The sequence below is a fragment of the Athene noctua genome, chromosome 3, assembly GCF_965140245.1.
Source record: "Athene noctua chromosome 3, bAthNoc1.hap1.1, whole genome shotgun sequence".
NCBI classification, from domain to species: Eukaryota; Metazoa; Chordata; class Aves; order Strigiformes; family Strigidae; genus Athene; species Athene noctua.
In genome coordinates this window covers 75,704,508-75,728,974 of record NC_134039.1, presented here as the reverse complement: position 1 = coordinate 75,728,974, position 24,467 = coordinate 75,704,508, and the positions used below count along the sequence as shown (strand labels likewise).

Sequence of the window (24,467 nt, the reverse complement as noted above, 5' to 3'; positions counted from 1 at the left end):
CAAATGTATATGCCTGAGAAATTTTCAAATCGTGAAGCAAGTGCTTCCAGGATGAGGGTGCTTCTTTGCTTTGGGAATCTCAGTTGGGGTTTTTTTTTGTACCTGCAGTAAACCACACTGAAGTTTTTTTTGGGTTTTTTTTTTTTTTTTTTTTTTTTAATTGGGTTCAAAGCACAGAATATGCAGTTTAAAATTGAATAAGGACCTGTACAAGTTTTACTGTAGTTCTTTGATAGGATGAAATATGAATGTTCTCCTTCTGGTAGCACCAATTAGAAGAAGTGGCACCAGGAGAAAGGTCAAGCGATGTTAGCATGGATCAGTCAGATGTGGAACTGGTATGTTTTAGCTTGTTCACAGAAGCCTGTGTTTTATGCATTAATGTATAGTCTCACATTCTTCTGTCTGGCTTGGAAATTCTTTGCAAGTAGTCAGTCTTTTTTTTGGTGATATAAAGAAGGTCTTTCATTTAGCAGTGTTTTGTGATTGTGCTTCAGAAATTAGGATTTTTTTAGAAGGCATTCAGTTTAAGACTTTTCACATGGTAAGTACTTGCTGAAAGAAATTATTATAATGTATTTAAAGCACTGGACGAGGTCATGCTATGTGGCCATAAGTGGTTCAAATCCAAGGATATGGCTATTGTGAGTGTTTGGCTATTTAGAAAGTAGAAGGCAACAAATCAGTCAAGGATTTTAGTAAACCTTCAACAAGTTATTTTCTCTGTGCTGATATGTACAGTAATCTTAATAGGTCTTCCTGGTGCAACAGACCATGAACCGAAGTTTATAATATTCACTTGTACTGTGTCATCTAAATCACCATACTCCTGCCAGAAGCACACTACAAAAATAGTTTTGCAGTAAAAGACAAAGAACTATGGCTGAGTCATACATGGGTCACTACAGAAACATTTTTTTAAAAAATGTTACCAGCTAACAGTTGCAGTCCAGAACACCTCAATTTGAAAGTCATTCATTCTTCCAGAAACTTCTGCAGAAAAGTAATAGGGTTTAAGATTTGCAGAAGAGGTTAGAAGTTAAGGAACTGGAAAGATTACTTACTAGAACTCATACATATTTTATTTCTTTTAATACCTCACTTTCCACCTCTCTAAAACAGCTTCTATTGGATTCTCATGTGACCCTAGGGTTTTTACTCTAGAGACAAATTTTAACATTATTTTTTGATAGGATAAAGTGCATCTGTATGTCTGCTTTATTGAATGTTCCTAATGCTCTCTGGAAAATAGTGCTTCTGTTGGCAGCAATACTTTATTGCTTTCATTTTTTTCAACTGAAATTTTTGGAAGACTAATCCATACAGATTTAGAATCAACTTCTGATTTTGGTCCCACTGCTATTTAATGGGGTATAAACAGGTTTGACATTTCAATAGATGCCCTAAAAGAATAAATTAAAAGATCCCAGTTTCTGTGTTATTTCATCACTGTTGTGTCCTGAGTCAGGTAAGGAATCAAAGTGATATTCTCAATACAACACAAGAAGAATTTTAACAGCTTATTCACTTCCTGTAGGTATTCAAAAAAAAAAATTTAAAATGAAGATTGATGGGTACTTTGGAAAGTTTTTGGTTGATAGTTTGTCTAGGAAGCTAACTGTCCCATCATGAAAGCTGATTAAGAATTATACCAAAATATTGGGAGGAGTGGGGGGGAAGTGTGTTGGAAGGAGTCGTGAGGCTGTTGATAGAAAGTTTGGAAGTGGGGAGAACAAAAACTTCACAGTGGTCAGTCTTCTGAGGCACTTTGGTTTCTAAATACTAGTTTTGCATATTCCTGTGTTAGCCTTGGATCTTTTTTTTTTTTTTTTTTTTTTTTTTTCCCTTCTCCTCACTGATCATTTAAATCCTATTTCTCTTTTATCCTGTCTGAAGGCATGTCTACAGCCAGGCAGCGTACGCTCAGCCTGCACAGCTGCCCTTAGCCTAGCCCGGGCAGTGGAAGCCAGCCAGCGCTGTCACAGCGCTGCGTCCTGCCCGAGCAGATCAGCCTCGCAGGGAAGCAGGCCTAGCGTGGGCACAGCTCTCTGCTGTTGCAGCTGGACTGAGGTTTGCTCTCCTTGTGTTCCACTGTGTGATGCAGAGGTGCTGGGCAGGACGTCTCCTCTCAGTTTAAGCTTGTAAAAGTTAGGTATATAAATTTCAGCCCCTCTGTTGGCGTTGCAAAGAAACAGGCTGTCCAAAACACTCATTCTCCCATCTCAGACATCTATTTCAGTATTGGCACCTATCTCACTGTAATAACTGCAGAGGGAGACCAAATGATTAGTTCAGACTGGATGTCTGACTCTTAGATATATTTGTTTTATGTTACCATTTAATTTATCCCCAGTAAGTGAAGAATGGAAGATGAATGGCTCTGCGAGAGCTGTGATTCCCTCTGTGCTGGTTTTGGCTGGGGTAGAGTTAATTTTATTCACAGTAGCTAGTATGGGGCTGTGGTTTGGATTTGTGCTGGAAACAATGTTGATAACACAGAGATGTTTTAGTTAATGCTGAGCAGTGCTAACGCAGACTCAAGGCATTTTCTGCTGCTCACACTGCCTCACCAGTGAGTAGGCTGGGGGTGCACAAAACGTTGGGAGGGGACACAGCCAGGACAGCTGACCCCAGCAGACCAAAGGGATATCCCAAACCATACGACATCATGCTCAGCGATAAAACTAGGGGGAAGGTCGGCAGAGCAGTTGCTGTGGGGGTGACTGGTTGGACATTGGTCTGTTGGTGGTGAGCAGTTGTTTTAATTTAGATCACTTGATTTTCTTGGGTTTTATTTCTTTCTCTAGGTATTTTCCTTTTCATTACAATTTTTATTTTTATTATTATTATTACTACCGCTACTATCATTATAATGATTATTTTAATTTTATTTCAATTATTAAACTGTTCTTATCTCAACCCACAAATTTTATCACTTTTACCCTTCCAATTCTCTTCCCCCAGTATGACAGGGAAAAAAAGAAGGTGGAAAAGGACCTCTGTAAGAACTGAGAATAGCCAGAATAGTGCCTCGCAGAGGCAGACACTGGCCATTTCTCTGACTCTGTGGCCTGTTTGGAGCTTGTAACTTCAGAAGATTAGCCACGGGTATCTTCTTTCGCATCAAAAAACATGTGCTTTATGTTTTGTAACTGTTCTGAGGGGATTTTGAGGGGAATATGAATTTTATACCCTTGCAGATAATAAAGCCACATAGAGTTCTGATTTTTTACTATTAGTATAGAAGTGAAAGAGGGAAGTATAAAAAGTGGAACCAAAAAGAAATCAGTAACAGAATAAAAATAATTTGATTTAGTGACATAATGCCTTTTATCAGTAACTGTCATTCCCCTGTTTTATAAATGTGGTATTTTTATTCAAGATTATGCAGTGCAAGAGCTACAGTGCCATTTTACATTGGGAAAAAAGAGTATGGGAAGAAGCAAACCAATTGCTGAGAATAAGTGCTAACAGCCTAATAGCTCTACCTTTATACAATTGAATCTATGAGTTTGTAAAATGATTGTGTTAAAAGAGAACCAAAGATTGTGTTTCTGTAGGTATGGTAAAAATCCTATTGGAAGGAATGCATAAGATTTTTCTTTTCTGAGACTCGTCAAAACATTTTAAAGTCTTTCTGTAACAATGAAACCATTTTCTTTTTGTTAAAGTGTAGCATGCTGCAGCTGAAACCTACTGATGTGGAAACACCACTGAGATATTTTGCTGCAAAGATGTTCATGTGCAAGTCACAGGTTATGAAGCAAAGCAGGACGTTATCTGTGAAATTCAATCTTACCCATTTTCTGTAGGTATGTGTAGAATTAGAATTTCTCAACACAGTAAATTTAGCAGTTGTGTGGTCCAGAATGCAACTTCATAAACATGCTGGTTTTACAAATTGCTTTTAAATGGTGGTTTCAAATGCAGAGACTGGTGAATGATCTTCTCAGATCGCACCTCAGCAGGAATTTATTAGACAGCCCGGGAGGTGCGTACTTAAACTGATTTCATTCTATGGATGGGAGGACAGCATTATTCTAATTGACCTTCAGCAGATAAAATGCAAGTAATTTTTTGACCACCTAATACACAACAGAGGGAGAACAAGGTTTTATTTTAAAAGTGTATATACTGTACTGGATACTTCAGCTTTCTGATGCATCTAACACTTTTAAGGTAGCTTTAATATGAAATAAAGACCTACATTGGTCTTTTCATAGGCTTTTATCACCCGTTAGCTGTTCATTCTTGCAGAGGAAAGTCATTCATACTACTGTGAGGTAAGGGAAGTTCCACTGATTTTCAGCACATCTGGCATCTATATTGAATCTGACTCCATTCCAGGAATCCCTGTTTTAACAGTTGTTTTCAAAGCCCAGCGCCAGATACAGTACCACAGTATGTGAAATTGTATTTTTAGGAAGCTGGTTACACGTGTCACTGATGTTCTGTGTATTTTAATGAAAATACATTGTAAATGAATGTTTTGTTTCAAGAAGAGAATCTTTCAAAGTGATTTTTGAAGGCAAATTTGACATTGTAATAAATCAAAAGCTGTTATTGAATAATAATACCATTTACAATATAAACTTACTTTGCTTTTAAAATAAGCCTGTCAAATTTTTAAATAATTAAAGTAAGCAAGCCATATTTACTGCTTTCCTTCTTTTTAAATAAACCAGATGGAAATGAAATTTAATACTTCCTTTCTTAACCATACCAGCACTGGAACCAAACGAACAAAAAATCCTGGTTGAGAAACAGGCTTAAAAAGTCCAAAATTCTCTCTCTTTTAAGTTTCTTCTAGGGGAACGATAGTTCATATTTCTTGGGGAAAAAATCTGCTCAAATACCTTTCTTTAAAATGCAGAAAATTCTTTACATCAAAGAGCATTTAGTGTCATAACTGCTTTGGAGTGTAAAACTTAACATGCCAGCCAGAAAGGATTGCACCTGTTTATGGAGACCAAGGCAAAATCAATTCATTTTGAAAGCAGTGGGAGTTCTGCGTGCTGAAGGAAGGAATCTTAAGACCTTGTGCAATGAAAACTTCTAAGTGCAGGTCTTAAAAGCAAGATAAAAAACCATACTGTAGGAAAATCTGCCCAAGCTAGAGTATCATTAATTTTACATGCCCTGTTATGCCATAGGAGCAATTCAGAAAAGTGGCACTTTAATTGACTAGGTCAGCAGTCTTTCAGGTGCAGCAAGAAACCAGGGTTCACATTATTACTGGAAGAGATGTCTTGGTTATAGAAAAGGTGTGAGTGATGTACCATACCCTTCTTTATAGGTATGTTCCATAATTTAGGGCGTGGTCTAGGAAAAGCAGAGAAAGCTTATTGTTACTGTAGGCTGAGAGAAATTGATTAAAATATAAGAAATATCATTGTGGGTAATCAGTGATCTGCTTCTGTGGGCACTGACTGCTATATCTTCCTTTTTGAGGAACTGAGATCTGCAGAAAAACAGATATGAACCTTAAATTATTTAGAAGAATCGTGTTAAGTAGAATGTCTAATGTAATCATGTTATGCAGAGTAGTCTTCTATCTTCTGTGGTGTGCCAAGAAGAGTTTGGAAATTTCAAGAAGGATATTGTGTTTGTTAGAATAATTTTCATGTTATTTTGTTCTAATCATCATCAATACATATTTTCCTCTATGAAATATCTACAGAGTGCTTTGGGGGAAAAAAACCCACCTAGCTACAATAACATTTGCATTATCAAAAAGAGTGGTATAAAGTACATCCCTAGAGTGTAAGAATATTAATGCTAGACAATTAAGCCTTCAGAAGTGGTGAAATGCCTGTTAAGGTTGAATGAATAGCATTAACTCTGTCCTTTGTGCACATATATATTCTTTTATTCCTTAATGATATGATTACTTATGGTTTATCACTTAATACTGTATAATGTCACATATTTGTCTTCTGTGGCTTTAGATCTATCTGTATTATTATGTATGGCTAACAATAGCAGGACTGTTAAAAATGAAAAGGAACTGATTTTCTGTTGGCCTTCCCATTATGTGTACCATTTAAAGTGAGTCTAATTTTAAATGTGTTTAGACCAGGATTGTAGTTTTATTCTCATTTTGAATTTGTGTAAATGTCTACCAGAAAAGAAACTGAGGGGTGGGGAATTTCAATGATTAGTATGTCCCAAAACACCCATTTTCCCACTGAATTGCAAGGTTTTATTATCCTAGTGTCATGGTTTAAGCCTAGCCAGCAACTAAACACCACAGAGCTACTTGCACACTCCCCACCCCAGCAGATGGGGAAGGAGAATTGGAAGGGTAAAAGTGACAAAACTCATGGACTAAAGTAAGGACAGTTTAATAATTGGCATAAAATAAAATAATAAGGATAATAGTAATAATAATAAATTATAATGAAAAGAGAAAATAACAGAGAGAAAAACCCAGAGATAAACAAGTGATGTAAATTAAAACAAGCTCACCAACAACCAACCAATGTGCAGCCAGTCCCCAGGCAGCAACTGCTCTGCCAACCTTGCCCCTAGTTTTATTGCTGAGCATGACACCGTATGGTGTGAGATATCCCTTTGGTCAGCTGGGGTCAGCTGTCCTGGCCGTGTCCCCTCCCAACTTTTTGTGCACCCCCAGCCTACTTGCTGGTGTGGTGGTGTGAAAAGGCCTTGAGTCTGTCAAGGCTCTGCTGTAACTAAAACATCCCTCTATTATCAACACTATTTTCAGCACAAATCCAAAATATAGCCCCATACAAACTACTGTAAATAAAATCAACTCTACCTCAGCCAAAACCAGCACACCTAGGTTTAAAATATTTAAGAGGTCATTCTACTGTAGTATCTTTGTGTTGTAAAATACAGTTTGTTCTGCACCATAGGGATATCAGTACCTATAAACTTTAGATAAATAGGTGAAAATTATGGAAGTATATAAGTTAAAGGAAACTAGATATTTTAGAGATATTTGTGCAGAAAGGTGCAAGTCCAGTTTTCACAGAGGAAATAATATTTAAGGCTTTATTCTTACTTCTTGCAAGCATTTTTCTGTTTAGTTTACTTCAGCTTTTCTCCTTCATTTTTATCTTGCAACACTGAAGTTTTCTAGGCCCAGATCAGCAAAAATATATACACATCCACCTACTATTTTAGTATCTGACTTTGAAATCACAGAAATACCTTTGTCTTTTCAAATAGCTACTTAGAGCATATTTCATACTGGTCTTCTGCCATTGAACAGCATGATCAGTGCTGTTATTAAATTATTTCCTACTTTGTTTAGTAATTGTTTAACATTTTCCTTTCCCTAAATAGTTGTCTTGTATCATCTTTTTTTCTGAATCCTGAGAGTGCCAGTTGGAAGAGCATTACCATTGACAGCTTTTTTTCTGATACTGAAATGTGCTTAAATGTACAGTGTTGTATAGGCAGTGTGAAAAAATATGGGGCTTTTCAGAAAAGCTAACAGTTGTTTTCAGTTAGTTCCTGTAAAGAGGCATTTCAGTTGTGGTGTGGTCACAGGCATGCTGTGGCTTTTGGTGAGTCAGTGGGGAGTCTGTGTGCAGCTCTACTCTTTTCTTTAGATGTGATGTAGATAAATTAGATATCAGCTGCAGGAAAAACATCCAAGAGTTGTAAAACCAGAGATATTCAGTCCCTCAGTTTGTTCAACTCAACAATAACAGGGAGAAAAAAAAAAAAAAAGAAAGAAAGAAAAGAAAATTATTTGATTTACAACGTACACTTTTATTTTCAAGAAGCTATTCCAGGTATTTCATTGTTGCAGGGAAAGAGAGATACACTAGCCAAGTACTGGAAACTGAAGTCAGATACATTCAACCTAAAATTAAGGCATAATTTTTTAAGACTGAGGCCAGTTAAATTACCAAAGAAAAAGGGGAGTCTCCATCTTTTCTCATCTTCAACCCTGTAGACCTTTCTGGAAGGTGTTGTAGCAAACATAGATTAGTAAGTTTAATAGCAAGATCACTAGCTGAAATGACATGTCCTGCAGCATGTATGAGGTCAGACTAAATGATTTTTATTTTTTTTTTCTGACCTTGAACATCAAGCATTAGTATGGGTAATCTTAAAATATAACTGCATGTCTTTGCCTATCTTTGAAGTGGTTTTTGGTCTTTCCAAATCTACAACCATCCAATGATCTGACTTCTCTGTGCAATGCTTTTAAATTCCCCACATTTGCAGAGGAGAAATTCAGAAAATGTAATTTGCCTTGAAACATAATTTTTTTAAAAAAAGTAATACTACAGCTGTCTGATGCCGAGTTCCATGTTTACAGACATAGAAATTGCTCAGTGACATTTTTCTAACCCAGTCATTGTTTCAGTAGCCTTTAGCAGCCTTGCTACTTTGAATCTGAAACTCTGAATAAATTATTTATACTATCCAGTATTTTTCAGTAATGTTCTTCTTGTTTGTGATGTAGTAGTTGGCTGCTATCCCATAACACATCCTTTTTCCCCTTGTGGTAGTCTATTTTAGACACAAATTAATACATGGAATGATAATAGTAGTAGTAATAGTAATAATAATAATAATATAAAGTACAATAGTATCAAATATATCTTCAGGTATATGTTAAGGCAACAGATAACCTTTATGTGTTGCCTGTAGAACAGGAGCAAAAGCAAGAGGCATTGCATATGTTAGTATAGCTTGACAAGAAAGAATTTATAAAAACAGGAGAAACCTACTTGCAATAAGAAATTAATTTTATATTATTACGAGAACAATTCTAATTTATTAATGGATAGTGATTTATTCCCAGCACAAATTAATGAAATTTGTGTAATGATCATAATCTAAATTCCTCTGAACTGTTACTAAAAAAATTGTAAATATAATCAAAACCTGCTTTAGTCACAGCTTTCATCAAAACACATTATACATTACATCTCCACTGCTATTGGATGAGGAGATGAAATCTATGGTCATTACAAAGCTTTTTCTTCAGAGTTCAGCATACCAGTGGCAATCAGCAAGAAGACAAATGCGAGTGCATATGCGTTTCAATTCAGATCAGGAGTGTTCTTCTAAAATAAATATCCTGATGGTCCCTACTTTGTCCCATTTCAGTTCATCCTGCAACTCAGTCTCACAGGATGCAAACTGGTTTCATTTTGGATGAGGATAAACCAGGAAGCGATCAACTATGAGTGGTCACTATGGGATTAGATTTAGTAATTCTAACACCCATAAAGTATGCACAGCCTGGATGTTAGGTCTTCAGTTAGTTGCTTTACCAGTCTCTGCTGCCATTGCTATTTGCTATTTGTTAATATAGCAAATAACTATTCACAAGAGTGTGCAGTATTACTTGATAATTTTTAGGAGATACTACAATACTGGCAGTATCCTCAGATGTCAGCTTTCCTCTTGGTTTTCCTTGATGTATGGCATTCCCTTTATCATTGAAATACGTCCAACCAAAAAAGCTGTTAATTCCATACTTTGACTATTCCCTTGCTGAATTAAAGGCATCTGCCACATCTTCCTTGACAACTGGTGAATTAGTATGTCTTTTATGTGTTTCTTAAGAACAAAAAACAGATCCTTTTTTTCCTGGTGTCTTTGGTCTTTTGCTGATTAGAAAGATGCCTGTAGACTGCAGTACAGGAGAGACTAGTCTACACAATTTTCTTTGAAATGTCTCTCCTCCATTTGTTTAATTAAAATACCAAAAACCAGAGGTCTTCGTGGAATACCTCTGAATTCATCTCATGAATAACATCACAGCTTCAACTGAAGTCTGTCTTGAAACAGCCAGTTTTTCTGATGATTTGCTCCAGGCTTCAACCAACATTACACATTTAGAAATTTCTTGAAATGTTTTGGGTTTTTTTGCCGGGGCAAACATAATTTGCACTTCCCTCGCCTTCTCAGTTAAAACTAGAGAGTTCCTTGGCAGTAAGCGTTCCCTCTTAGGAGCTCACTATTTTGATGCAGAAAGCTAGTACTGAATCTTGGTTTTGAGTTAAACTGACAAGCCAACACTACTGCAACTTATTTTATATATTTCTGAAAAAAAAAAATTATTAACAGGGTATTAAAATGGTACTTTGTTTATTATGTTCTTTAATTGCAAGCAAAAGCTCCCCCCCCCCCCCCAGTATTATAGTCTGAAAGTTTTTAGGCTGGTCTGCCTGCACTATATTGATATAGATGTATATAGATTTTTTCTGTTTTGTAAGATATTTCCATAGAACTGACAACTATTGCCTGACGCAGGTATAAGGACATAGATGTATTAGAGTTGTGCAGATATATACAGACGTGTCTAATACTTGTATGTGCTTGCTTTTGGGACATCAGGAGCTTTGGCCCTTCAGATATTTCTTCCTCTGGGGTGACCTCAGTGTGCCTGGCATGCCTGGTGCTTACTCCAGCACTCAATGCCTTATGGCAGACTTCAATTATCAGCTAGAAAGTAAACAGGTATTGAAGGCATCAGAAAAAGAGAGAGATGGGAAAGGCAAGACAAGAGTGTAACAGGAAGAAAAAGGGTAGAGGAAAGGCTAGAAGAAAACTGGAATTCAAGGTAAAAGGGAAGATATTGAGAAGTGGGGAAAGATTAAATAGCAAAAGAAAGAAAAAGAAAGCAGTTTTAGACAGAGTCCCTTTATATATTTCATGCCCTTAAGCAGCGAATTGGATTTTTGTGAACTGAAGTCTCTAAGATTTAAATTACTCAGGCTAGCTCACCGACCTAATTAATACTAGTGTCAACGCAAATTTTTGTGTAGGATTCTTAATACATTAATATGTCCAACATGTTTCCGGACAAAGCATAGCTAACTCCTTATCAGAACTAATATATGAAAGGTCAATAGGTAGGGCATGCTGTCTGTAAGTATTGATCCCCAAACCACATAATCTTTTCAGATATCCATGCAGTTTCCAGAAACTTAAAATAGAGTAAGTCCAATGCAGTGTTTCAGTTCTTCTGTCATTAATCCAACCTATGAATTTCAGGGAGCACTTGGCAGCGCAAGGAGACGTCAAAAAGCAACCTCAACATTCAAATCAAACACTTCACACATTTTAGTCTGGAGGGACCCCTGAAACAAAGAAGCTCTTTCCTAAAGGGCAATGAATGATGTGGTTTATTTATTGCATGAAATATGCACAGGAAAGTCATTGTTTCTTCCTGTGTTATCATCCTTCTTTGTCTATCCTCCTAAAGCAACAGAGAGACTTGCAGAGTCCCTAAACAGAACCCTCTGGGTGCATCTGTTTTCTCTACTCTGACACCTTATACCCCAAAACCTGAATGCAGACCCACTCTGGCATAAGCATTATTTGAGCTTATTAGTATAGGATGAGTAAACAATCCAACTTGCACACTAGCACTTATGCTATGCATAAGTTATGCATATGAGGCCCAAGTCCACCAGTATGTGTCCCAGAAGGCCTCACAGTAGTGTTCCAGAATGGATAAAGCCAACTGCTGAAGTTCTGTTTCCTTTCAGTTTTTATGTGTGTAGAAGAGAATCCATGAGATGAACAAAACTTTTTCTTCACCATAGCTGCATAAGGATCTAAGAATCTGGCCCGTTATTGTTTTAATTTCCTTTTTTATTGCAGTCTTATAGAAACAGAAAATTTTTACTAGCTTCCTGATTTAAAAACATAAATCTGTCCGTTGTCTCTGCATGCTACTTTAATACCTTCAAACCAGGGGAAAAAAAAAAAAAAAAAAAAGGCAAATTGACTGCCAGCATTTCCTACGTGGTGTAATGCTTACTTATAGTAAATATTGGGTCTGTAGCACTAACAGAAGGAAATGGCATTGGGAACATACAGATCTGATATTTTATGAGGTGTGCATCAAAATCTCAGCAGGGAAGTGCAGTTGAAATTACAGGCACATCCTCCTTGACAATGTTCATATCTGAGGCACTTTTAATGGCCTTGTACCATATGCACAATGATACTGACCTTAACATGCACAGATACAGCTGGAAATGTGTAGCTATTAATCCACACCTCAGTGGCTTGCCAAAGTCTTTATTGTCCCATGATTTTAGCCCACTAGTTTTCTCTTTTAATTAAGTAACAACTGTGAAAATGTAGTAAATTCTGTATGAAACAACTAAGCATATTTCTGAACTCCAGACTGTATTGATTTCAGCCCAGTAGATAATAGCCATAGGGACAATGTGTCTGAAGGGTAACAAAGTGAACCTAGAACTCTGTCATCTCATTTTTGTCCCCTGTTGTGACACCTTCCTGCTTCTGGGGATACAGAGTGAGAGATTTTAGTCCAGCTGTAATCCTGCATTTTGTTCTGTGGATCAGCAAACTGGGGTATTACAGAAGTGCAGCAGCAGTCTCTTCCCCTGAGGCTGAGGGCATCACGTCTCTGCAGGCGAAGTGCATGATCTTGCTGGAGTACCCACCATCTGCCTGCCTAGAGCTCCTGGGAACAGGAGCGTTTTATTTCTTTGCTGAAACATATTATGTAAGCACACATATTTTGTACAGTGTAATTCTGCACAATGCACAGTGTCTCTTTCAGTCATTTACATTTTCCAGAAGTGCTAATTAAATCAACACAAGGGGACTCAGCTAACCGAGACTGTCCCAGAATATAACGGCTTCTTCGTGCACTGAGCAGCTGGTTCAGTGCTCCAGGACCAAGTGCTGTCTATCATGCTAAAAAGTACCATACTACACAAAAGGTACTTTTGATTGCCTAGACATTGCTTTATTGGCTGAGCTTAGCAACATACAATGATTTGAAACTGCTTATTGAGTGACATTGCAAAGACTTTCATCTTTTGATTTGAAAAATCAAACATACTTGTGTAGCTTTTTGAGAACAAGCTAATCTGAAACCACCTTGTCTTTGTGTGCTGGGGATCTCCTATTGTTGACTGATACAGAGACGAGTTCAAGCAGTATGTGTCCCTGCCTAGAAGTGAAGAACAGTATTGTCACTGCATAGAAAACACTGTCAGCATTAAGTACATGGAAATAATTTACTTGATCATCTGCAAATCTCTCTGTTGTATTTGATGTTTACTTACTTGAATTTTAGTCTGCTAGCTTTTCTCTGAAACAAGTAGGAAGATTTTTTATGTGTGGGAAAAAGAGGGACTGTAGAAATTTTACCCTCAGTGACACTGATTCAGAGGCAGAATTAGAGAGGATGCTTGTGCTGCCACATTGCAGCAGCCGGAGCACCCAGACTCTGATGGGCACTTCGGCTCTTCCTTTGCCTTAGCAAAATGCTTGCCAGAGACAGACTACTAAGCATAATGGCTCAGAGCTTGATCCAGAGCCACAGTTCCTCTGATCTGAAATGTCCTGGTACCTGTGGCATAAGATACCAATAAGGCAATAAGACAATAAGGCAATAAGGCTGCATTTAATTAATGCATAAGTAGGGCAAAATGTCAAAGTTGTTATAGAGATGTTCTGTAGCAAACCCAGTGCATGGTGCTGCACAGGGCTGCTGAGGCCTCAACAACTTCACTTTAATTTTTCATATTGAAGTATGACTCAAAGTTTTACCAAAATTTACACTGCTTTGATTGTACTTTTACTGTACATCTTCAAAGCTTGTTAGTGTGATGGATGGTGACAGAAAATAGTTTGAATGGGTTTTATATTAAGGTAACAGATACGATCTGTCATGCTGTTGTGCTACAACAGCTAACAAGTTTGTCACGATAAAAGATGCTTCACTGACAAATTAGTGCTTTTTCCAACCTTACATCAAAACCAAGCAAACACCTTGGCTTATTTGTACCCTCACTTTTATTTTCCAAACTAAAATTTATCCTTATGCCAGCATCTTAACTCTTACTATTAATTATTAATTATTCTTGTAAGATTATTAATTGCTTTATAAGACTGCACAAAGAAAGAGTGGTGAGGTTTTAGATGTCTTCAGGAAAGAAAATAGGATTGCTTACAACTTGTTATGCAGTAATTTTAAACAGTAAATGCTTGGTTTGTTACAGATTTTTCTAGCTATATCTAACTTTTTTAAAAAGTAGTTTTATAGTTAAATTGTGTACTATTTCCAACTTTTTATATTCATTTTATCAGATTTTTTTATTTTTTTTCTGACAGTCATCTATATAATTTGACCATCTTGGATTCCTTAGAGAGAATAGGCCACTCCAGACAGGGAAAGAAAACTTTTTGTTTAAAGGCTCTAATTCCCAAGCCAGTGGAAAATGAAAAACTGAATAATATATAGCCTTAGACATATGTCTGCTACACTATCAATGTTATTAACAGTGCAGTGTTCTTGTAAAACTCTAAATACTGTGTCTACTGCTAGTCTAGTTATTTGTTGATTGATTTGTTTTTAAGCCTAATAATGACTTTTTCAATCAGTACAGCAACTTTCATTCCAGAGGATCCCAAACACTCCACAGCTTTCACGTGCTCTTCTGTCTTGACTGAAATGAGGGTATCTTAGGGTGTAGCATGACACCACTTCAGCACTGTCCTACAAGGACTAAACTGTGAAGCTAGTGGTCCTGTGGCCTCAAAATGCTGAGGCACTCACCCACACTTAGAAGAATGTCACTTGCTCAGTTTCCAACATGACTTTCATTATGGTTTCATGTGCTGAGAAATTTTCTGTTCAGTTACTGACTGGGCACAACCCTGGTTAAATTGTGTGATATCTGCAAGATGGTATCACTGTGGGCTTCAAGCTGAAAGGAACATCACACAGAAATGAAACAGAAAGGACCATGTCACTTAATTGTGCTGAATATTTTGTATATAAAGCTGGAGGACACCTTCTCAATCTCAGGTTTATTTAAATGTTTTCTGTTGTCTTAATTTTCCATTACTGAAAAATAGCTGTAAAGCCCCTCCCATTTTAATTTTTCTCAGTGTTTTAGTCTTGCTTTGACTTAATATGAATGCCATGACACTTGATTTGGGAAAATAGGTTTTTGGGTGAAGGATTTGCATCTGATAATATCTATGCAATTCAATCTCAGAGATTAGCAATAGTTTTGTGAATTCTGCTTTCAAAGTTCAGTTTTTCTATTGCAAGTTGAGTTTGCACTTGAAAAGTTTCTAGAGTGTAAAGTCTGCAAAATGGTGTTCTGCTATTTATGCAACAAGCTATTAGAAAGCCAGGAAGTAATGTTTTACGGTAGTGATGTTTCACGGTACATTATGGGTTCAGACTGAGATGCTGCAAAGACTTTAAAAAACTGGGCTCCCATGAATTAGATAGCAACCTAAATCATATTTTGTAACTATTATTAGAAGGCATACAATGGTAGCCTGTGTGAGCTTGCTTCCCTCATAAATTGTGTTACTCGGATTTTTTTAACCCAGATAAATCTTTCTCTTTTTGCCAAATGTCAGCACACAATTCACAGCCTATTAATATGGCAATATTATTTCCAGAAGTAAGGAAAATAAGTCTCTATCTCAAGCAATTAAAATTGTGTGGCTATGTTTTAAATAAAATAGCTTTCTAATCAAGCCTGGTAAAACTATGCCACTATTCTGATACAGTCTTTCATATTTTATTCAAATACATGTCAAACCTCAAAATTCCATCACAGTTGTCTTCCACAAAGAAGATAAAACTAAAAGAGTATTAGAGAAAAAGGACATTTGGGTCCCTAGTAGATGAACAGTCATATTGATGTATTCATAGAAAGACAGTATTAAACAGACAGTAACTTCTCTATTAAAAGTGGGGAGGAATTGATGTCTAATTTTAAGAGAAGCTGTTTTTACTCATTACAAAGAAAAAAAGGAAAATATTTGTCCACAGTAAGACAATTCTGAACATAATCTTGTAAGATTTAATTTTGCTTGAATAATAAAACTTGTAACAGATTCTTCCTGAAGACCAACAATCGTTGTTGATTGGCTCGAGGGTAGGGAGGCTCTGCAGAGAGACCTGGACAGGCTGGAGCCATGGGCTGAGCCCAACTGGGGGAGTTTCCATAAGGGCAAATGCCGGGGGCTGCCCTTGGGCCACAACAACCCCCAGCAGCGCTACAGGCTTGGGGAGGAGTGGCTGGAGAGCTGCCAGTCAGAGAGGGACCTGGGGGGTTGATTGACAGCCGGCTGGACAGGAGCCAGCAGTGTGCCCAGGTGGCCAAGAAGGCCAATGGCATCCTGGCTTGTGTCAGCAATAGCGTGGCCAGCAGGGACAGGGAAGGGATCTGACCCCTGTGCTCGGCACTGGTGAGGCCGCACCTCGATTCCTGTGTTCAGTTTTGGGCCCCTCACCACAAAAAGGACATTGAATGACTCGAGCGTGTCCAGAGAAGGGCAACGGAGCTGGTGCAGGGTCTGGAGCACAGGTCGTAGGAGGAGCGGCTGAGGGAACTGGGGGGGTTTAGTCTGGAGAAGAGGAGGCTGAGGGGAGACCTCATCGCCCTCTACAGCTCCCTGACAGGAGGGTGCAGAGAGCTGGGGATGAGTCTCTTCAGCCTAGTAGAAAGTGACAGGACAAGAGGGAATGGCCTCAAGTTGCACCAGGGAAAGTTTAGACTAGATATTAGGGAGCATTTCTTTCCAGAAGGGGTTGTTGGGCGTTGGAATGGGCTGCCCAGGGAGGTGGTGGAGTCCCCATCCCTGGAGGTGTTTAAGAGTCGGGTTGACATAGCGCTGAGGGATCTGGTGTAGTTGGGAACTGTCAGTGTTAGGTTAATGGTTGGACTGGATGATCTTTAAGGTCTTTTCCAACCTAGACGATTCTGTGATTCTGTAATCTATCTGTGTAGTCCTCAGCACAGGCTTTTAGAAGCAGGCAGCCCAGAAGGAAACACAGAGAGGACTTTAAAGGCTCTGGATGCGGAGAGCAGAGGTGGCTTTGGGTACAAGGAAAATGTGAGTGGTTGGTTCCTGAGGAATACTGCTGAACATGCCCTTCTTGCAGGTGTTCTAGGCTTTAAATATTTCAATATTAGGTGACTCACCCTTACAGCACAGAGAATTAAGCTGACGCAGTGAGGCATAATTTGTCCACAGCCAGAATGAATGAGCGCCACGTTATTGCTATTATTACGTATCAGAGATTAATGCTGTATCTGAGCTTTTCCAGTGAAGTCAATTTGTAAGTGCTCTGGGTTTTTTTGTTTTTGTTTTTGTTTTTTTTTTCTAATGAGCATGTCAGTAAGCAGCATACAGAGAAAAGCATGTGGGGTTTGTTTTTTTTTTTTTTTCCAAATATATATATATATTAAAATATTCTGCTATAGTTTGTTTAAAAATTAAAATTCTTACAGCTTTATGACCTTTTTTCCCCCCTTGGTTATCTTGTCTATTGGACATTTGTGGCTAATGTGATTTTCCTAGAATTTAAAACAGCTTCCTGGCAATATATCCAGCCCATATAACAATATAAATGTTTTTCTGATGCTAAAACCAGCCTTCTTAGTTCTGTTCAAATGTTTTTAGTATGCTACAGTCAATCTCTGGTTAAACTTATTCTGTGAGTTTTCATCTTTATGTGCCATCAATTTTCAAAGAGGTTTTGTCTTTAGAATCCCAATAAGATGTTTTATTTCCCTTTTCCAGCTGTTCTTGTTGAAGTCATTTTGGACCTTTCTATCATTTTCTTTGTGAGCTGTATCTGGGAGTTAGGTCACATAACAAACATCGGTCTTGACAAGTTTCAAGCTCTGTTGTGGTACCCCTTGAGGAAATAAGAGATTTCTGTGAGTGCCGAGTAGTATTTGAAGTAAGAATTCTGTAAATATGTTCAAATTTCAAGAGGAGAAATATGTCTTTGCAGATATTGCTGGGCTCTATATGACTGCACAGGCTGAGTGTCATTTTTGACATTCTCACTTCGTAAGTAAATGTATAATCCCTTACAGTTTAGTGTTTGTCAAAAACATCTGTAAAGGTGGTTATTTCCCTTGTAGTAAGTCTTGCAGGAGCAATCACAGTCTTTTAAATATCTCAGTAGCAATCATTAATGTTTATGTGTAGGTTACAGTCAAATCAGTGGTATACTGGAGGCACCTACAAACAGCTGTTTCATAATTAGCTTCAGTGAATTTCAAAACTAGAGTAAAAGGCAGTTCGTTTCCAGACAGGCTTTGTAGAGAAGCAGCAGCAGCAGTATTTGAATCATAATATGATTAAAAGATAAAAAATAGGTAAAAATAAAAGGTAAAAATTAGGTAAAAAATATAATTTTTACTTTGTTATGCAGCTACTACTAACTAGGACTCCTCATAAAACATGAGTATTCTGAAAGTAGTGCCCCAAACTGTCCTCTGTTACATGAAGTACAGCTCGACTTTTTTTTACCAACCAGTTAAATCATGGTATTTCCCAGAAACTCCAGTCAAGAGCTGTGCTAGGTGGTCAATTAATTGAAGAGAAAAAGCCGAAGTACTCTAAATGACAAAGCTACAAAGTGGTTTTACTAGTTAAATGGCAGGTTTTTGAGGTTAGCTTGGGAGTGCCTATCTCAATGTTGCTTGCTGCCAGCAGGCTCTGGAAGATGCTGTAACTGGCTTCACAATGGAAAGCTATTTCTGTAGACACGAGGACTGAAGACCTACTATTGTAGTAAGAGTTGAAATTCAGTAATCTGAGGTAAGGGACAAAATGCAGATGTGTTTGGCTCAGCTGACTCTCCTGCTGACGCAGTCTCTCCGTATCAATACAAACCACAGATTTGCTTCCAGCACAGTGCACACTTGGGTCTCATATTTCAAACAAAGGATTAAGGTTAAACACAAAACTAAGAAAATAAATCCAGGGCATGATATGCTTTCACAGTATTTAAAGGATCAGTCTACCCCTGGTGTTGCTGGTCTCATCTCGTTGCTGCTGCAGGGTGTCCTGTCAATCTAGTCCTTACTCAGACTGCCTCAGTAGAAAGTATAACAAGGGCAGGTGTAACACAGTGGTGAATTGAACCCAGGTTGTCCTTAGGCAGTGAAGATTCCTCCATTCCCAACAACAAAGTGGAAACTTTATTCACCGTGAAGATCAGAGTGTGCAAACCTCAGCGTCTCCTGGTCTGAGGAGAGCAGATGAATGAAATACATGGCCCACAGAGATTAGGGAACTACCTGTTTGTACAGAGATGTACATCCAAATATGAATGCTCATCATGGGGAAAATTATTCATTGTTTGGCCAGATTTTGTTGGGGTTTCTTAATACACTTCATAGTCTGTATATAGTACATCCCTATGCAATTCATCCTGTAAATCCTATACTCCTGTATTTTAAAACTTCAAATTTAAAATGCTAGGATGGAGAAATCAAAGGATATAGCTAGGGATGGAAGCGTAAGTTTGTGATAAGTAAAATGTACATGTATATGTTATATAATATAAAAGATCAGTAAACAAAAAGGTTAGTAATATAATCCATACACAAAGAGAAAAGGAAAGACTACAAAATGGTAAGATATAAAAGAGAAGGCCATTTCCCTATCAATAAAACGTAAAATGATTTTCATCACATATGGCACATATAAGAGCTCCAAGATGTAAATTTTTCCAGAGCCTTTACTCTTGAAGTTTGTTTAGATCTTCAGTAAAGGGTCATGAAATAGAATTTACTGGAGTAGTCCCAAGTACGAAAGAAATTAATTTTCTTCCTGAGGAGTCTAATTTTCTTGCATAATTCCCTCTTGTTTCTTCATCACACTTTATCTTACCCCATATTCCACAGTGATGATAGCTCAACCCTGATCGTTTGAGACTTTACAGGTAAATCTGATGGCAGACTTGGCTGAAGGTAGTGGTGGAAGGGAGGCCAGAAGTTCAGAGAAGACCCATAGAGTTTTATCTAGTGATATAAAAGCTTTAAAGATAAAATGTGTAATCTTCAGCTGGTGAGTGGAATGTTATAAATGCTTCTTATAATTTACTAAAGTTTTCTTGTGCTGTTTCCAAATTGCTGTTACAGTGATTACATATTTTACATGGAAACCTGAAGGAACTTCTAGGGTTGAATATGCCCAATATATGATTAGTGAAATGCCATCATTCATCTTTATACTCCTCTGAGCACTAGATAAGTTTGTTGAGAATTATTTCCCTTAAATAATAGGCTGAGCTGCAGGCAGTATTTTAATAACAAATCCTTATAAAATGCAGCTGAGAGTTTTGATATTACTTGGAATGTTCATATTCTCTCTTAAAAGTGATTTTTCTGGTTACTTTTGCCAGTTAAAGAAATTATTAAAGCAAATCATCTCATACTGGCTCAGAGATGTTAAATGCATGACTTCTTTATTAGTCAAGTACTAAGATAAGACATAATTAATTTGTTTTAAAAGTATTGTTCTTATACAGACACTAGTAATTAATATAAGTAATAGTAATCATCAATTCCTCTTTAATGAATGTTTTCTTAAGGATATTTTTTGAAGTTTATTACAATAAAATATCACTGGACTTGTGGGGAAAAAAAAAAAAAAGTCTGGTACTTTTCTCCTGAGAGGACCATCTGGGGAAAAAAACTTTGAGACAAGGGGATATGGCAGTTAATACTTTTTAATGTTTAAAGTCTTCTCAATTACTTTAGGGAGCTCACAGTGAGAAATGAGCTTTGGCAGAAGTGTTTTGGAGCCCTAGTTGACACAGGCTCTATCACAGATATGTAGTGCCGGTCTGTCACTGCTGTTCAGGTTTGCATTGCTGATTTTTGTACCTACAACAGCTTAGAGCTCTGTAAGTCTGGAGAACAGGACTGGAGGAGGGGATTTATAGGTCACTGAAATGCTGGGGTTTCAACCCCAAGCCCCAAATTACGGTTGACATCTGGGTGATTCCCACAGCCCTTCCCAAAGGGGGGTGAGTTTGCCTTTAGGCTTCCCTCCAGGGAGCGGCCGGCCTGGCAGGGAGAGCCATGAGGTAAAGGAGCCCCAGGTGTCTGCATTCAGTAAGCAAAGGTCAGGTGTCCCACTGAGGGATAAAAGCTGGGACCCCTGGCAGAAGGGGCAGTGTCTGTGTGTGAGGTGGAGGCACTGTGCAGAGTTCCCTGTTGGGGAAGGACCTCCTGCCTCCCTGGGACTGGGCTCCAGTCAGGTCTGGCTTTTGTAAACGTGGGCTGTGTAGAGATTCAGTGTGTGGCTTGTTGACTTGGTTGTCTCCTGTCCCTTCTATGGGAGACTGCATTTCACCATTTATTCCACCCATTGTTGGTCATGTGGTGTCGTTGTTGGGGTCAGTGGGATTGATGTCGATTATGTATAATCTGACTGACTTGTTTGTACCCCCAGTGCTCACCCATGTACTGACCCTTTTGTATCAAATACAATTTGGTTATTGGTTCATCTTTATGCTGGCTGTGTCCTTTATGCTAGGCCTAATAATTGGCAAAACAGTCACCTCAGGTTAGGTCTTATAGGCCAGAATGAAAAAATCAGAGATTTTTATAAGTAAGTGGGCATAGTGTCGCTGAACTGATAGAGATCACTGAGAGGAGTTGTACTTGGCATTTTCAGGTATTCTGAATTCTTGGATCATTTCAAAATGTATTCAGAAATGAGCAATTAAACCATGTACACATCTTTTTATTTATGATGGCTATGATTTTCTTAACATATCCAAGAAAGAGTCAAAAAAAAAAATATTCTTGCAGCCACTTTCATGGACAAAAGACTTTTGTATCTCTTCAGTAGAGAAAATAACTAATAAATCATATATTCCTGATCTGGCCATCATTTAGGCTACTGATTGAAAGGTCAGTTAGATCTTCTGTGGATGATGTAAAATAAGTTAGTCTAGCATCTTCTACTGAGGATGTACAGAAGAGAGTTCAGCTGTTGTCAGATGTCCATGGAGGCATACCATAGTATTAATAAAAAGCTTCAGGTAGCACCTGAGTAAATATTTGGGGTGAAACTTTCCACTAGCATAGTCCTTCTGAGGCTGGTGAAAGCCAAGACATTTGACTGCCAAATATATGTCTTATATTTACAGTCAGAAGTGGGAGCTTCTTGAAAACAAGAGGAGACATAGATTGATGCAAGTAGGGCAGTAGAAAAGAGGAGGTAGTTTGTAGTTTTGAGCTTGTCTGCTTTCAGAGGGTACAGATCCCAAGATATTTCCTTTATTTTCCTCAGATACAGGTCATGTACAGATGCAAATCTAGATGTAAGAGTCTTGCTTGCTGATAGATATTTCTAACCAGGAGTATTTATAGAACCCAGGGAACCTGAAATCTTTTAAATTAATCCCAGTAAATAAAATGTCTAAGGCAAATTATTCTTGGCTGCAATTGATTATACTATTAAAAAATCAAATAATTTACCACACCAGGTTTTAGGAAGTCAATTCACTGAAAGGTTATATAATACAAGATGAGAAAATACTAATGGATGAATACTCAAAAGTGTTTGTTGAGAAGTTATAACCATAAAAATTGTTAAGGGTAAGAAATAAATTATTTAGATTCAACAATGTGGGAACAACGAGAGGGATGTTTTTATTTACAAGTAGTCCTTCACTCAAAACTAAAATACAAGAGCAGGCTCTAGCTGCAGCATCAGTGGGTTACCAGGTAGAAAGATAAAAAAAACCTAGTTGCAATATTTAGGACTAGAGAAAATTATAAACTTTATTCCTGTCATTTTCTTGGAAATGTCAATTATCATCTTCAGTTCTGAACCTTTTAATGAGCTACAAACTATTCAATACTCTTTTGTATGTGTATTCTTTATTGTATTTCTTTTCTGATTGTTCTTTGTTACTAGGTTTTATAAAGGGAAGGAAACTTGACAGAAATACATTAGAACACTGTAAAAAATATAGTTTGCTCATTAAATTCATAAGTATAACATGCAGACAGAGCATTTTTTAGTTAATCCAAGTGTATCTAATTTTATAATCTCTGAAATCAAATTCAGTCATGGTCATGAGTTTGCCATCATGATTGGTCACTGTACCTAAACCAGACATACATTATGCAAGAGATCATAACTGGAAGTATTTAATTCACGTCCTGTATTTCATAGTTAACAAAGCAATGGGATTCATTGGAGTGAATTGAAACTGAAACAGAGTATAGGTCTCAAGCCAGGAAAAAGAAAAAAAGAAAGCCCTGCATGGCTGCAAGCCAGTGCATGCTCCATCTCACAATTGTCAGCCTATCCTGTGGCAGCGGCCAAAAAACATTTTGAATTATGGTTTCTGGGTTGGGTTTCTAAAGCTTGTGCTGTATAATACCTCTGACACACAACAGCTCTTCCCTTTGCTGTCATGCATGGTGAGCTGGATGTCTCCTTCATGATCCATTCTCTCAGAGCTCCTTGTTGTGAGCCGCTGTGTAGGTGCAGTGGGGTTGGTGGTACCGTGTGTCAGGCACTGGCGGCCCCCGAGCATCCTTCCGTTGTCCTCCACCGTGGGCTGGCTGGGAATAATGGAAAACGAGGGAATTAGGTTCATGTCAGGAATTTTTCAACATCTCAGTGGTTTTCAGTGTGCTGCAAAAAGAGAAAATGACTTTTATAGAAACTGAGTCAGTCACTAACTGGGCTGGATGGGACCACTAAGTCATGGAGTATTGTTACTGCCTGTAAAAAGTTTCTCTGATTGCTTCTTTTTCTATTAACTTCTTGACAGTGTCACTATGTTTCTTTTTTCCCTCCAAAATAAAACCAATTATATTTTCTGTCTCTTATTTCAGCCTTCTGGAGGACATAGTCCTATTATTATTACTCATTATATTCTTGATTTATAGGGTCTGTAACACAAGATCTAATTCACTGTTGATAAATAAAGGCTGGTTTACATATTTGTGATTCACTATAGTTTCTTAAAAAAAAAAATCTTATGACCCCATACTAGCATGCTCACGATTTTGTTCTCCTTGTATTTAAAAAGGATCACTCTCCTTGAAAACTCAGGTATTATTAATAACCGGAAAGCACATCTGGAGTCAAGTGTGCTTTTGACAAGCATCAGGTAAAACAACAAAGCTTTTTAGGGGAGAAGAGAAGAATGACAGTTGAAAGGATTCATGAAAAATATTTCATGTGCTCTTCAGGACTATGAAACTTTTTTTACAACTTCCAGGATGTATGTTGTTATACTAGATTAAAATAAAAGGTAGCTTATGCCCAAATAATTTAAAAACATCAGTTAGTTCAGAAAACCAAATGACTTTTAAAGACAAAAATTTGTCAATTGTTCATGTGCTGTCTGTAGTTCACCTGACTGCTCTTTAAAATAGACTTTGCTAATATTGTAGTATGTACTCAGATATTAAGAAAAGTTTCCCTTGTGCTTGGAGACTTTTTTTCCTTTGTACCATGCACAGGTTTTATTTCTGTGGCAGACTTTTGCTTTTGAATCTGTATGTAACAAATGCAAGGCTGTAGGTATCTCCTCTTGTAGAAATATAAGGTTTTTTTACTCCAGTTTGAAACATGCAATTTGCCAAAAATATCAGGTGTCTCTTTTTATAAGTTGCTTAGGCAATTTTAGTGCATTTGTTAACACATGGTGAAGTAAATGGCTATGTTTG

The 24,467-nt window shown here is 37.6% G+C and overlaps 1 protein-coding gene across 11 annotated transcripts in view; it reads left to right on the top strand.

Moving 5' to 3' along the window:
• The window catches only part of MAGI2 (membrane associated guanylate kinase, WW and PDZ domain containing 2), a 789,209-nt gene that overhangs the window by 210,769 nt on the left and 553,973 nt on the right, over window positions 1-24,467 (top strand). The window contains exon 2 of one of the 11 annotated variants that reach the window (XM_074903402.1): window positions 3,672-3,812. The exons of the other annotated variants lie outside the window; for them this stretch is intronic. The gene's annotated coding sequence lies outside the window, so the exon portion shown is untranslated. The remainder of the gene's footprint in view (window positions 1-3,671; window positions 3,813-24,467) is intronic. 11 annotated transcript variants of the gene reach the window in all.